Consider the following 14828-nt stretch of genomic DNA (forward strand, 5'->3'; position numbering starts at 1 on the left):
AGGCATCATCTTTCCCCAGGAGCTTTCCACTAGCAATCTCTGACAGCCAGAAGCAGATTCCATGTCGCTTCCTGTTTGAAAACTTGAGTCTCCCTTTGGCCCACTCGCTGAATTCCTGTTTCCTGCCTGAGTGATGGCCCCAGCTGGCAGTTCTTGTAAGAGAGGGAAGTCAAGTCCTTTATTTCACAATGCTCAGTTTTTGGATTTTGTTTGTTTGTGAAAATAAGTTAATACACTCATTATGTAGAACACTGGAAAATACACGAAAAGATGATGGAGCGGACCACCTTTTTTGGAGGATGCTTTGCATTCATTATTTAATAAGCCAATGTAAAACATTCTGAAAGTGGAAAAATGTGGACATTTTAATTTCATTAGCCATTTAAACATGTAAAAATGCTTTTTAAATTTAAAAGATAAAGTATCTCATCATGCCTTTGTCTTAAAAGTATGCATATGATACCCCTGTTCAATGTGCTTGCTAACTTACATACTTTACCAAATTCTTTTGTAGTGAATCTCTTGAAGGACAGAAGCATATCTCAACCATTAGAACCTGATACCAAGTGATGGCTTCATATACTGCAGGTCCTCATTAAATACTCAGTGACTTCTAGGGGCGCCTGGGTGGCACAGCAGTTAAGCGTCTGCCTTCGGCCCAGGGCGTGATCCCGGCGTTATGGGATCGAGCCCCACATCAGGCTCTTCTGCTATGAGCCTGCTTCTTTCTCTCCCACCCCCCCTGCTTGTGCTCCCGCTCTTGCTGGCTGTCTCTATCTCTGTTGAATAAATAAATAAAATCTTTTAAAAAAATAAATAAAAATAAATAAATAAATAAATAAATACTCAGTGACTTCTAAAATCACAACTACAATTATTAGCAAATAGTACCTGGTAATTCAGAAGTGCCACTCCAAATTAAAGACTTCCGAATTAGCAAAAATCAATTTGAGTGTTATTATATCTCATACTCAAATAGAATGAATCTTCTGATTTAAATCTTCATAGTCATAGCTAAAATTACTGACTTCCAATAAGTAAAATATAGATGTACTGTCTTTTAGGAAAATGTAGTATATAATTGTCTGAAATTCAAAAGCAAATAATCATGCATAAATGTAATTACTTCATAAGAGAACCTTAATGATATCATTGACCTACTGATTTTAAATGGTTGGTACAGAGTTAATTATAAAATAGAAGCACAAAGTTTTATAAAAAGCTTATGTTATAGGGGTGCCTGGCTGGCTCAGTTGGAGGGGCATATGACTTTTGATCTCAGGGTCGTGAGTTCAAGCCCCACATTGGGTGTAGAGATCATTTAAATAAACTTAAAAAACAAAACTTGTGTTACAGACATTTCTAATTCAGAGAAGCACAAATGTGATTGAACACTTCAAAAGCATTTAGTATGAGTAAATGGAAAATGCTTTAATTTACAAAAAAATATTATTCAGAACTTCACAGAAATGTCTTTTGCAAAGGTGAAATACACTTCCTTTTCGTGTGAGTCAATGGCATACGCGCTTACTACTTAAAAAAAAGATATTGGATAACTTCCCCTGGATTAGGTATCTAAAGGGCAAGGGAAGTCCTTTGAATATTGTCATAAACTTAGGACAAGATAAAACAGATCCTAGAACAAGTTGTTGCCGGGTCTGTCATTCCTTATTGCTTGGCTACTTTGCTTTTCAAATGAAACATTAACATGCAGATAAGAACATCTTTATTTATTAGTTGACTCACATGAAATTCAACAGAAATGTCCTTATGTGATTACATCTTTAAAAGGAGGTAATATTCAATGCACGCGAAGCATCAATATGGCATGCCTACTTGTGGTCGAGGAAGCATTAAGCACTGTGGTAAAAATCTAGGCTGCCAAGTAGCAGAACTTTTAAGATACCTTGAATTCTTCCTAGGCTTTAGGGAATCCACCTTCTATTTGGGGTTTTAAGCCATTAAACTATGCTACAGATGTTTACTTTAGCCCCATACTAACGCTGATTCCTATTGGTTTTGTATTTCCTGGGATCATCCTGGAACAAATTGGCTCCCCTTGCCCACAGCGGGACGTGTGACATCAGCAGGCAAACTTCTGCAGGACAGACTGGGATTCCTCAGAGCCCATCCTCCTGAGCTCTGATGTAGCTGACTTGCTCTGGTTGCTGCTTCACTGGCCTACATCGTTTCATGGTTAGGACAGTCCCCTTCCTCTGAAGGATGTGGTTACTGAAGTACAGCAAATGCAGTCTTAGGCCACACGAGAGCTAGGATGCTGTGCAGAACAGAAGAGACGGTGGCCCTCCTCTGAGCTTGTTCAGTCCACATCTGCATTCATGGCTGGGGGTGGGGGGTTGTGACCAGAGGGGAGGGGACTAGAAAATATGCAAAAGGTAAAATTTAACCTGTCCGGATTTCACCTGGAGAAGGGAAAGCTCACAGGGATATGATAAACTCAAGTTGAAAGGCTACAAAAAATGTCTTAGGCTTCTGTTCTTCCAGGGGAACGGGTGTGAATTTGGGTTCAAGTGGGGGAGGGGGGGAATCGGCACTGCCTTAAAACGGAAAAGGTTATCTTTATAAACAGTGGGCATCAAATTTCTTAGCAATTTATTTTTAAAATACCCTTTGAGAGCCCAAATTTATAAGGTCCTAATCTCTTACTTTTTCATATCCTGCTCCTACCTCTAAATTGATTTTAAAATTCTTCCTTTTAAAAGTGTGTCCTTATCTCACATTTGATTATACAGGTTGCTATCCTTATCAGTTTCTGTAATAAGATTCTTACAAAGATCTTGTTATCTTGAAACATCATGCCTATAGGCAGGGTATAACGGGTGTAACAAGATTCCTACAGAACTCCTGTTTTAGCAGTTTAATGGCCTATAATTTTCTCTCTCTCTTTCAGCTGCTCAGTAGCTATTTTGAAATTGCCATATAAACTCCTGATGAGAATAGGTGTGTAATAAAATAAAGTCTGATAAATTTGTGTGTCTGGCTTGAGGAAATGTCATTCTTTTATGGGAAAGGGAAGTCAACATTTTACAAGGTGCTGCTTGGGTTTTAGTTTCAAATCCTGTGCCATTCAAACTTTAATAGTTGCCTGCATTTTTTCATAACTTTTAAAATTATCATGAACGTTTCTTGTTCCACTGTACTCTTTATGTGATTCTAAGAATTCTCAACTAAGTTCCAGGAGGAGCGAAAGTCCTCAATGGAAGGCTGCCGAAATGTACATTGTGTTATCCAATTTTTTAAAAGTTTATCATTAGTATTATTATTTTTAGTAATCTCTACACTGAACGTGGGACTCAAACTCATGATGTCAAGATCAAGAGTTGCGTGCTCTTCCAACTGAGCCAGCCAGGCGCCCCTCTCCTCGCTAATTCTGAATCACTATTACCTCTCCATACCAGATTCACTGAAGGGCCTGCATTTTTATCTGGTCTCTCTAAGGTCAATGCTGCTTTCTGCGACAGCATCCTCTCATTAAAACATGACTGGACAATGCCATTTTGCAAACAGACAACTCTTTCTGTAGAAATAACACTTGCTTCTTAGAATCCATCAATCAGTCATGTACAGAATCCATATACCAGTCGCTTTTGCCAGGACATGCCAAATGCTTCATCTCCTTGTTTTCAATGATCTGATTCACCACCTCCCTTGGGGACAGGGCTCTGTGGCACCACAATGTTCCATCCTCTGTTCTAGTTTGTATAGGACCTCTTATCCCTCATCCGGAAATGGCAAATAATATATGAAAAGACCAAGTAACTGCTCTACTTGACCTTAGAGAGAGGCTTCTCTCAAATCACCTGCGTGTCATAGAAGATTATCGTGAATTTTGCCCTCTGTTCACTTGTTCACTTCGGCCAACTTAAGGGTCTATTTTCCTTGACTCATGACTTTTTTTTTTTTAAGATTTATTTATTTATTTGAGAGAGAGAGAGCGAGAGTGTGGCTGGGGGAAGAAGCAGAGGGAGGGACAAACCCAAGCAGGTGCCCCACTGAGCATGGAGCCCCATATGGGGCTTGATCCTTCAACCCCGAGACCATGACCTGAGCTGAAATCAAGAGTCTGAAAGGTTCAACGGACTGAGCCACCCTGGTGCCCCATTCCTGGCCTCATGACTTTTGATTACTGCAGGTCAAAATTGAAAGTAATGGAATGTTATTATGTACAACTACATGCAAGAACAAATACCTGCTGGGAGAAGCCAAAGGCTGTCTGTGCCCCTTGCCAAGCATTCAGTTTCCCTGGGCCACTTTCATAATGGATTTCCTCACTAAGCTCCCCGCCTTTCAGTAATATAAAACCAACTTCATGGCAGTTCCAACAAGTGGCTGGCTTACTTCCACTCATGCCAGGAGCCACCGGGATATTCATGTTAGTCATCTTTTGCCTCCACAAAGGAACCAACAAGATTGCTCTGGTCTGGAAACTCCCCTGTATTTACATTCGGGGTGACTTTATATCCTATTTTTTTTTAAGATTTTATTTATTTATTTGACAGAGATAGAGACAGCCAGAGAGAGAGGGAACACAAGCAGGGGGAGTGAGAGAGGAAAAAGCAGGCTTCCAGCAGAGGAGCCTGATGTGGGCCTCGATCCCAGAACTCTGGGATCACGCCCTGAGCCGAAGGCAGACACTTAACGACTGAGCCACTCAGGCGCCCCTACATCCTATTTTTACCTGGTACAATCACATACAATCCTGGTACACTCACGGTTTTTACCTATTGTTAGCACCTTTTTCTTTATCAAAAGTATCTGTTTGGAAAACAAATTATAATGACACCTTGTTTATGTCCGGCCTTAGGCAGAATCTCTTCTTCACCTGCCAGGTCAAAATGGGCCTGGGCATGGATACCACCCAGAGGGCGGGCTGGACAGAAATAACCAGCCAAACCCTAAAGCTGTACCTTCAGCTCCATTTTTCCCACTGCCGAGATAACCAACTGGCAGTTTCTCCTTCCCACCATCGAACTCATTTCTTTAAACGCCATCCTCCCTTATCTCAGAATTCCAAATGTGGATGAGCTACATCCCTAACTAAGGAACCTCTTGAGCTTTCTTCTCTTCCCCAGTGTTTGTGGTGGCAGAATATGTGGAGGAATTCTAAACCACAAAGGATAGCTGGCAGGCTTTCTCCAGGAAGCCAAAGTGACCTCGAAATGATATGTCAGCCGCGGACCCCGGGACAACCCTACAGCCTATTACTGGTCTCAGTAACATCTTAGTAACTTCTCTCCCTACAAACTTTCGCCGAGCCACAGAGCACCCTTCTTACCTTCTCAGCATTCTAGCTTTCATACTGGTGACCTATAACCACTCTCCTAAATGCTCTCAGCTTCTACAGCTCTCAAATTCATCAGCCTCTCCTTCATTTTGCTCAATTCGACTCCTACCCTTCATACCAACAAAGGATATCTAGAAATATATAGTTCATGTCATACTAAATTCATGGATGCACTGGAAAAACACCAGCAAGAGTACTTCAAAAAATGAAATACAAGCAGAAGAGCCTGCCGCCTCCTCTCCGCTTGCCATCTGGAGACCGGGGCCATTACCCTGCAGAGATGACGCAGAGACCCAGAATGCTGGGATTTCTGCTGCTATCTGGTCGCTAGAAAAGCTCAGTCCCCTTAAAGGAGGTGGCATCACCTCCTATCCCCAAGGATCTGACCCCCCCTGAGAATTCCTGAAAAAGCATGTGGCAGAGAACCTTCATAGGATAAATTTCTCTAGACTGACTCTGCCTGGCTCCTGCTTCACCTGTCGTTTTTGCTTCTATACAACCAATTCGACAGCTGTGCCCCTTGAAGGCAGGCAGGGACTATGTCTTGCATATCACTGATTTTCCCTGTCTGTCACAGAATTGGTCAACAAGCATCAATCGGGCAACAAACACATCTGTGCTGCTCCGCTTTATCTTTTAATTCTCTTTTCATTTGCTTGCCTGAGGAATGGGGACAAAACAGCAGTGAAGGTCTGGGATCAGAGTCCATAGATTTGAAGATAATGGGGCTTCAGGTGGGGTGTGGTCCATTTGCTAAAGAAGCTAAATCAGACATGAGCTGTAGTAGTCTCTAGAAGGACAATAAACAGAGGGATCCTGGGCAGAAGCAAGAAGCCCACCTAAGTAGAGCCAGAGAGAAGTTCTCAGACAGCAGAAGGGTCAAGCTGCTCAAAGGCAGAGCTATTCAGGAGACCTAAGGCAAAGCATTGCTTACGGATGTTCTATTTCACAAAGCAGGTAGCTTCGGAGTGTGCCTCGGTGCACACTTAAAGGACTCACAATGCCCTAGTCATCTCTAAGACAGAGGGTTATATTTCCAAGAAGTACTTTCTCTGAGCTGAGGAGTGAGGGAAAGGAAAGAGAGACAGCTGTGTTCTAATAAATGGGTTTCTATTTTGAGGGTCTGGATCTCAAGCGTGTTTAATTTGATCAGTCTGACACAGGTTAGGAAGGAAGTCTGAAAGCTTAGCAAGTGCTGAGAGCCGTAAATTTTCATCACTCTTAGCTGGGCTATCTATTACACTCATCTACTAGATTGGGACAGGTTTTAGGCAACGGAGCTGGGTGGAAATCCAACCTGGAGTTTCATATCCAAAAAATAGTTCATGAAAGCAGCAGGTGTCCAAAAATCCAATACCAAGTATAAGAGGTGATCCAAAAGGCAGACAAAACACAGCATCAGGGAATCCAGGCTCAAGAGACACTCCACAATCCAGGCTGACAACTGGCAAGGACTGAGAAAGTGTATCAACAAATGAAATGGCCTCTATCCAAATGTGTGTAGGAGTGGGACATCAGTTGGGGAAGAAAAATGGTCAAAACAAGGGAGGCCTCCAATCCCCAGTCAATACCTTAGCTACCAAGGACCTCAGGTGCAATCAAAGGAAAAGAATTACATCGAATGAATAAGGAAACCAGATTATTAGATTTGGGGCATAAGATCAGAGTCAAAACCAGGATATTTTGTGTGCCCTACAGAAGTTTTGAAGTAAAGATAAATTCTAGAGCCTGGTTCAGGGTTGTTCTGCAGAGAGAAGATGGAAGCACACTGTGGAAACTAGGTGGAATATTGTTTTAAATTAGGAAACATTTAAAACAAACAGAAAATAGTATAACAGATTGTTTTTGAAGAAGCAAAATGTTCCAGCTAAAGCTTTATTCTATCTTTTCTCCTTCCTTTCTCTCCATGGGAAACCACCATCCTGAAATTGACGTGCGTCACTTCTATTAATGTTTTTATGCTTTTACTACATATGTATGAGTCCACAAACAATATATACTATTTGAGCGTTTAAAATTTTTACATAAATGGTATGTGGTGTACATATATTTAGCAACTTGCTTATTCTTTCATTCAACAACAGTTTAAAAAAACCTAATGCAAGCCATGCACATAATTTGAAAATTTTATAGTAATAATATTAAGAGTCAAGAGGAACATGCAAAATTAATTCCATAATATATTTTCTTTAACCCAATAGATTCAAAATATTATCATTTCAACATTTAACTAAGGTAAGAATTATTATTGAGACATTTTACATTCTTTTCTCATATTAAGTTGCAAAATCTGATGTGCAGATCTAAATTCAGACTAGCTCCATTTCAAGTGTTCAATAGCTATGTGTAGCTAGTGGCCGCCATATTCGGTAGTGCAGATTTGGTCCAACCTTCCCTTTGTAAATAACTAAAAGTCCTGGATAAAACCTAAATGAAGGCAAGAACCTAGAGAGTTAAGCTTACCACTGAATCAGATTTTCTTTGAGGCCATTTGCATTTAGCCATGGCTAAACTGAGCTGTTATTTTCAGGGCTCATAGGATCTCAGGAGGAAGACAGTCAAACTAGAACCCACCCTAGGTGTGGAGTCTAATAGGAAATCCTCCCTCCTCCATTTAGCTAAATGCCATAAGGCATTTTTGGCTTACTGGGGGAGAACGTAAGAGTGAATCAATGTAAGAGTGAATCAGAAATGAACCCATCCTCTGGGTTGAATCCATAGATGAACCCATCTATGACTAGACCACCTCCAGGGTGGAAAGCTGCCTTTAAAACAATTATTAAAATCTTGTGAATCAAATAAAAAGAAGTCATAAAGCAAATTATTAAATGCTCGAAATTGGGTAATAATGAAGCTACATATTTAAAGTTGGGGAATGCAGGAGACCTTCTCCAGCAAGCCCAATCTCGCCCATTCAATCCTGAGTAGGACCTGGGTCTCTGCCCACTGGAGGGCTTATTGCATGGAATTAGTATGCAATTGCAAGTCACATGTTTGGGGGATTTGCTGTCTAGTCTGAGCATGCATAGGATTTCTCCACTGAGCTCCAGCTCTCTTGTTTCTACCGTGCTGGGTTGGTTGTCTGATTGGGATTTTGCCTCTGTTTCCTAACTGGGGTTGGAGTCCTGTCCTGAGTTTCAGCCTGCTGACTTCCTTAATGTGACTGAACTTGTCTCTTGGATTACTGGACAAACAGATAACCATCTTGAAAGCATACAAGATCCCTTAAAAAAAAAAAAAGGAAGAAGAAGGAGAAGGAGAAGAAGAGGAAAAAGAAAGAAAGAGAAAAGAAAAGAGAAAAGAAAGAAAAGAAAAGAATAGAAAAAAGAAAAGAAAAAAGATGGGGCGCCTGGGTGGCTCAGTCGTTAAGCATCTCCCTTCGGCTCAGGGCATTGATCCCAGGGTCCTGGGATCGAGCCCCACATTAGGCTCCTCCACTGGAAGCCTGCTTCTTCCTTTCCCACTCCCCCTGCCTGTGTTCCCTCTCTCGCTGGTTGTCTCTCTCTCTGTCAAATAAATACATAAAATCTTAAAAAAAAAAAAAAGAAAGAAAAGAAAAGAAAAAAGAAATTCTTTGTGGGATGTAGTACTTAGAGGAAAACTGATCATTTTTTTTTTAAAGATTTTATTTATTCATTCGACAGAGAGAGAGACAGCCAGTGAGAGAGGGAACACAAGCAGGGGGAGTGGGAGAGGAAGAAGCAGGCTCATAGCAGAGGAGCCTGATGTGGGGCTCTATCCCAGAACGCTGGGATCACGCCCTGAGCCAAAGGCAGACGCTTAACGACTGAGCCACCCAGGCGCCCCGGAAAACTGATCATTTTATATTCTTTTATTAAAAATAAAGAGGATATACTAAGCATCCAACCCAAGAAGTCAGAAAAGGAAAACAGAACAACCCTCTCCCCCAAAATAGGAGGAAGTAATAGAACTAAGCCTAGACAATTTTATAGATAATTCCATCATAGACATTCAAAGAACAGACAACTCTATTCTTACACAAATTCTTTCACAGAATAGAAAAGAAGAAATACTCCCTCAACACATTTCATGAGTTACTATAAACTTGAATCCCAAACTAAACAAGGACAGTAAAATGCCACTTAAGAACAAAATATTTTAAACAAAATGTTGCAAGTAAGATATTCTCTTCACTTATTAAATAAGCATTTTTTGAAGACCAGCTAGGAGCCAAGCTTTGTGCAATGCAGTGGAGACAAGAGGAATAATATATATTCTCTTGTTCTTAAGAAACAGCTAATTTAGTGGGAAGAGAGCTACATCAATAATTATGATGCAATATAATTGCTCTAGTCAAGGTATGCACTGGGAACAAAGTGTAATGGGAACAGAGACCAGAATGTCTAAGTTCGCCTTGGCAAAATTTAGAAGGTTCCATTGGGAGATTTCTTGAGCTGAGAATTTATGGAAAAGCATAAGCTTGACAGGTAGAGAAGACGTGGTGTTGAGGTAGGGAGGAGAGTAAGAATATAATTTAGAGTATAGTGTGTGTGTGTGTGTGTGTGTGTGTGTGTGTGTGTGTGTGTTGTATGTTCAGACAGGAGAGAATGGAACGGAAAAGGATGAAAAAAACCCCAGCAAGAAGAGGGCTTGGAAGCTTTCCTTTAACTTATACTCAATATACAGCAGAAAGACATGGCTTTAGTTAATAACTAAAATACTCTGTAGTTAAAGTTATCAGAGATTGCAGAGCAAACATGAGCAGGTGTAAAAATGAATATACGTTAGGGTTCACAGAGTGTACAGTGAATTAATCCACTAATCTTAGCATTTAACTTTCAATTTTTGCTTGTGCTTAATTTTACACATATTGTTTTTACTCATATTGTTTCAGTATATAGAAGTCCACATAGTAACTCTATGTCAAGATAATTTATCCTGATGAGAAGAGAAACTGAATTTTACTTTTAAATTTAAAAATTACTTCAGGCCAAAAAAAAAGTAAAACATATTGCCAGCATGCTACGATCACTTTCAAATCAGCTGATGTGCTTTAATAATTTGATTTCCAGTTGAAATTGCATAGCTCATCCAATTATAATTAGGCTAATTAGAGTGTTACATATTAGTGTTTCTTATTGGTTGAAAAATTGTTATCATGGAGTAATGAGCTTTTAGCCATCTATGCCTTTGGGCCGAACAAACTTTTATAGCAGCCTTGAGATGTCTAATATTCTTATTATCAGTTTAACGGGCATTGGCTTCTGTCCTTTAATTGGTTATCAGTGTGGTTGAATTTCTGCGGGGATATGTATATTGAACAAATTACAAGAGATAAATTTTATGTCCTGCTTCAGATTTCTTATTAATTTGCAACTTAACTGCACATGGTGAGTCCCCGTTTCGCGTAGGGCCTGGGTCCTTGAAACTTGTTGACAATTGCTTGGAGCCCAGAACTTGGCCTTTCAAGCTTAAGTTTATTTTTGTTAGATGGACGCTGTGGTGAAGGGAGATGTTGGATCAGCTCAGTGATTCGTCAACTGGCTGCAGGGAAGAGCACCCAAGGGCGGGTGATCAGAGGGGAGCCCTGACCCCTCCTCAGAGATTGTAGGTCTGTAGGGCTGGGGTAGGTCCTGGATATTGTTTAACACGCTTTTCCAGATGATTCTCAGGCAGTCAGCTGAGCATTGGAAATTGTTGAACTAGTGCTGCATTTTAAAACTTTGGAACTGTGGGCTCTGCTCTGTTAGAGCCGGGGCTGGGCTGCCGTCTGTTTCTGTAAATACCGTTTTATTGCAACACAGCCGTGCTAATCGTTTCTGCATTCCTGCCACCGGGGCAGTCTTGAGTGTACCTGACAGAGGCCACATGGCTCACAAAATCAGAAACACTCACTGTCTGACCCTTTATAGAAAAAGTGTGCTTACCTTTTCGTGAATGGGCTCCAAAATCATTTCAATAAGTGGCAATCAGCATTTTAAAACACAAAATATTAAAGTACATTGCATATAAATGTTATGTTAAATCTGCTAATGTATATACATATGTTTATACGTGTCTGCGTGTCTGTATGTTTACGTGTGTATATGTTGATATTTATTTATGCATAATGGAGAATATGTATTTCTTACTGTAGGAAGCAGCCAAAAAAATTCGAAAGAATTCAACGGTATAATCCGAGGTTGCTTTCATTTGTGGACTTCCTCTCAGTTGCCGGGGTGCTTGGGCAACATGGATGTGGGTGGGAGGGAGGTCTGGGTGGGACAGGAGATATGCAGTGAACAGGCTTTACCTGACTCACCATGCTTGTTGGGGCTGCTTCTTACTCGGTAAGTCAGTGTCACTCCTTTAAGGAAGGGATAATGCTCAATGTCCGTATTTGTCCAAAATGTCATTGCTAGAAGGAGAACCAACTGAAGTTGTGTGCAGCGTCTGAGGACATTCAAATGGGGCAAGTACTAAATGCATGGGGTTGTTATGAGGAGTAAACGTACGTGTAGTTCCTCAAACCAGGACATACTATACAGTCCTAGGATGCTATTTTTTTTTATCTTCATTCTTGTGGTTGGTACCCACATCCCAGCCGTAAGACTAGTTTCGGAACGTTACCAACCATAGCACTGATGGTCACATTTTGTGAATGCACCAGTCAGGGCACAGGGACGAAGGGAGACACACACCAGGGCCAGAACTAGGGAAGGGAAGATGGGGTGCAAATTCTTGGACTACTGGGACAACTCTTATTTCTAGAATTAATAATAATAATAATACAGAAAAATACACTGTGTTTAGATTTCCTGGTGAAAACTCTAATTTGCTAGCACTACGCTATGGTCTGAATGTTTGGGGAAATCCTGAGCTCCAGTGGTATTAGGAAGTGGGGACTTTTGGAGGTGACTAGGTCATGAGAGCACAGCCCTCATGAATGGGATTAGTGCCCTTATAAAAGAGAACCAGAGAGCTCTCTGGACCTTCCTGCCACGTGAGGACACAGGAGGTGGTCGTCTATGGCCAGAAAGTGGGCTATCACCAGACACCGAATTTCCCAGTGCTTCAATCTTGGGACTTCCTGACTTCTGGAACAGTAGAAATAAATGTCTGTTGTTGAAAATCCAAGCATTCTGTTACAGCAGCCCAAAGGGACTAAGACGGACAATAAACCTTTGGCTGCAAGATTAGGAAATGGGCTTTCTGATTAATCAAGAAGTATAGTTATGTAACACATTACTTCTTTAAAGAGAATTAGTATAAAGGAAAATATAATTTGCATTTTAAAGTGAAAGTAATTGAATACGATGATTCAGAAAGCCCTTCAGCATCAAGCTGTGCCTCAGGGTGTTGGATGACAAGCTTTTGCAGAGTTTAAAGTCTGGTTCCTTTGTTTCCTAATTCGGTTAGGACCCAGCATATTTTTCCTTTATTGCAGGATTGAAAGGGAACCCGAGGTATTCTGGTCTTCTGGTCTGATGTTTGAACTACTTCCAGCTTAGTCAACAAATAGATATTATGCACATACCATGTGCGAGTACCGTTCCACACACTGGGTCGCACTAATGAGAAAATGTTCTTCCTACGTGGAGTTCACATTCTCGCAGCTTGTGTTTGAACTCTTCTCTCAAAAGGGAACACATTCTGTGAGAGGGTCCAGTGCATCTCTACACATTGCTGTTTTTCTTGCCAATCCCACTTGCTTCTCTCATTTAGGACGAATGCAAACCCGATCTTTCCTGACAGTCCAAAGATTTGAAGACAGTTCTTACATCCCATCTCATATCCTCCTATATCTACCCCTACTCCCCACCCCTGAATTTTCTCTTTTTCAAACTAAGAATCCTCCAGCTTCTTACCCACTTTTCACTGAATGTGATAAGAGTGTTGTTCTTTTTTTTTTTTTTAAGATTTTATTAATTTATTTGTGTGAGCAAGAGAGACAGCCTGAGCAGGGGGAGGGGCAGACGAAGAAGGAGAAGCAGGCTCCTCGCTGAGCAGGAAGCTTCGTGCAGGACTCCATCCCAGGACCCTGGGATCACGACCTGAGCTGTAGGCAGATGCTTAACCGCTTAACCGACTGAGCCACCAGCCGCCTGAGTGTTGTTCTTAAAGAAGAGTGCCCTATTAGCTTTAGTGGCCACTTACCGGACTGTTAGCTCTCAGCTCCAAATATACGCTTTGATGCTGTGCCCTGTGATGCTGGCTTTGCGGCTCTACAGTACAAATGGCACTCCACATTTGTCAGCTGGTTTCCTACCCATTCTGCCAATGGGGTGCAAGAGGGAAATGGAAGGCAGGAGAAAGGACTCACTCCTCTTGTTTATTGTTGCTGCTGATGCGGCCTGGACGTCAGCTGTCTCCCTGGCAGAGGCGGCTGGTCCTATTCTCCAGTGTCTTCTGGCACCCCCAGAACCAGCCCCACCAAACCCATCTTCGAGGGGCACCATCGATGGACAGCGCTCCCTCCTCAGAGGTCTGAGTCCACACTGTGGGGCCTCTATTCTGAGTTCCTGAGGATCTTTCAGGATCCCTTCTTCTCTAACAGCTTCAACCCACCTCACGAGGGCTCCCGGATCCGTATTTCCTTCCCATACCTCTCTCCAACATTGTCCTGTTATCTTAGGAGACATCCTCCAGAAATCTCAAACCCATGATGTCTGAATCTGAATTTGACCTTGGTGCTTTCTCTTCCAGTTGGTAGAAGCCTGGGTTCCTTCCCTCCTCCTCCTTCATCCACAGCCAGTCTCCCAGTGCAGGCCATTCACACATTAGTATTTCTCAGTTCTGTTCCCTCCTTTCCGGCTCCACTAAAATCACTCTAAACAAGTCCCTCACCGCCTCTTTGCCTCTTGCCTAGACCTCTTCTACGACCTTTAGCTGACCTCCGTCCTCTGCAAGTCCATCCCACCCCCAGAGGGCGCTGATCTGTCCAGGGCTCAAATCCAATAGCATTGCTCCCCCCATCACTGCACAAGTTCCACCTTGTCTCTTGCTGTACTCCCTTCATGCTTCAGCAACGCCAAGCTGGACCTGCCACGCCATTCTGCTGTCTCCCCTTGCACTGTCACCTCTGCCTTTCTTACACACACTTTTGCTAACTGCTTTAAAATCCAGCTCCATGTCCCCTATTCAGGAAAGTGCCCCGAAGCCTTCGCTACACATTCCTTTCCTCCATGCGCCCCACATACTCGGTGGTGCATTTTTGTTTTATCAGTGCATGTCACTCTGTTACAATAATCTTTCTTCCTCACTAGACAGTAATCTCAAAGGGCTAGTCATAGATCATTACCACTGGAGGCAACACCTGCCGTGCATTTGGTTATCAAGTGCTTATTGGTGAACGTCAAGGACTCATTTGCTATAAGGGTAAATTAAATTATGCTTTACCATTAAGAATTCCCCTGCCACATGGTTATTACTCAGCAACAAAAGAACTGAACTATTGTTCCACACAACAATTTGGATGAATCTCCAGGGAATTAGGCTGAGTGAAAAAAAAAAAGTCATATACTGTATGATTCCATTAATATAACGTGAAATGACAAAATTACAGAAGTGGAGAGAGACGAGT

The sequence above is a fragment of the Ailuropoda melanoleuca genome, chromosome 7, assembly GCF_002007445.2.
Source record: "Ailuropoda melanoleuca isolate Jingjing chromosome 7, ASM200744v2, whole genome shotgun sequence".
NCBI lineage: Eukaryota > Metazoa > Chordata > Mammalia > Carnivora > Ursidae > Ailuropoda > Ailuropoda melanoleuca.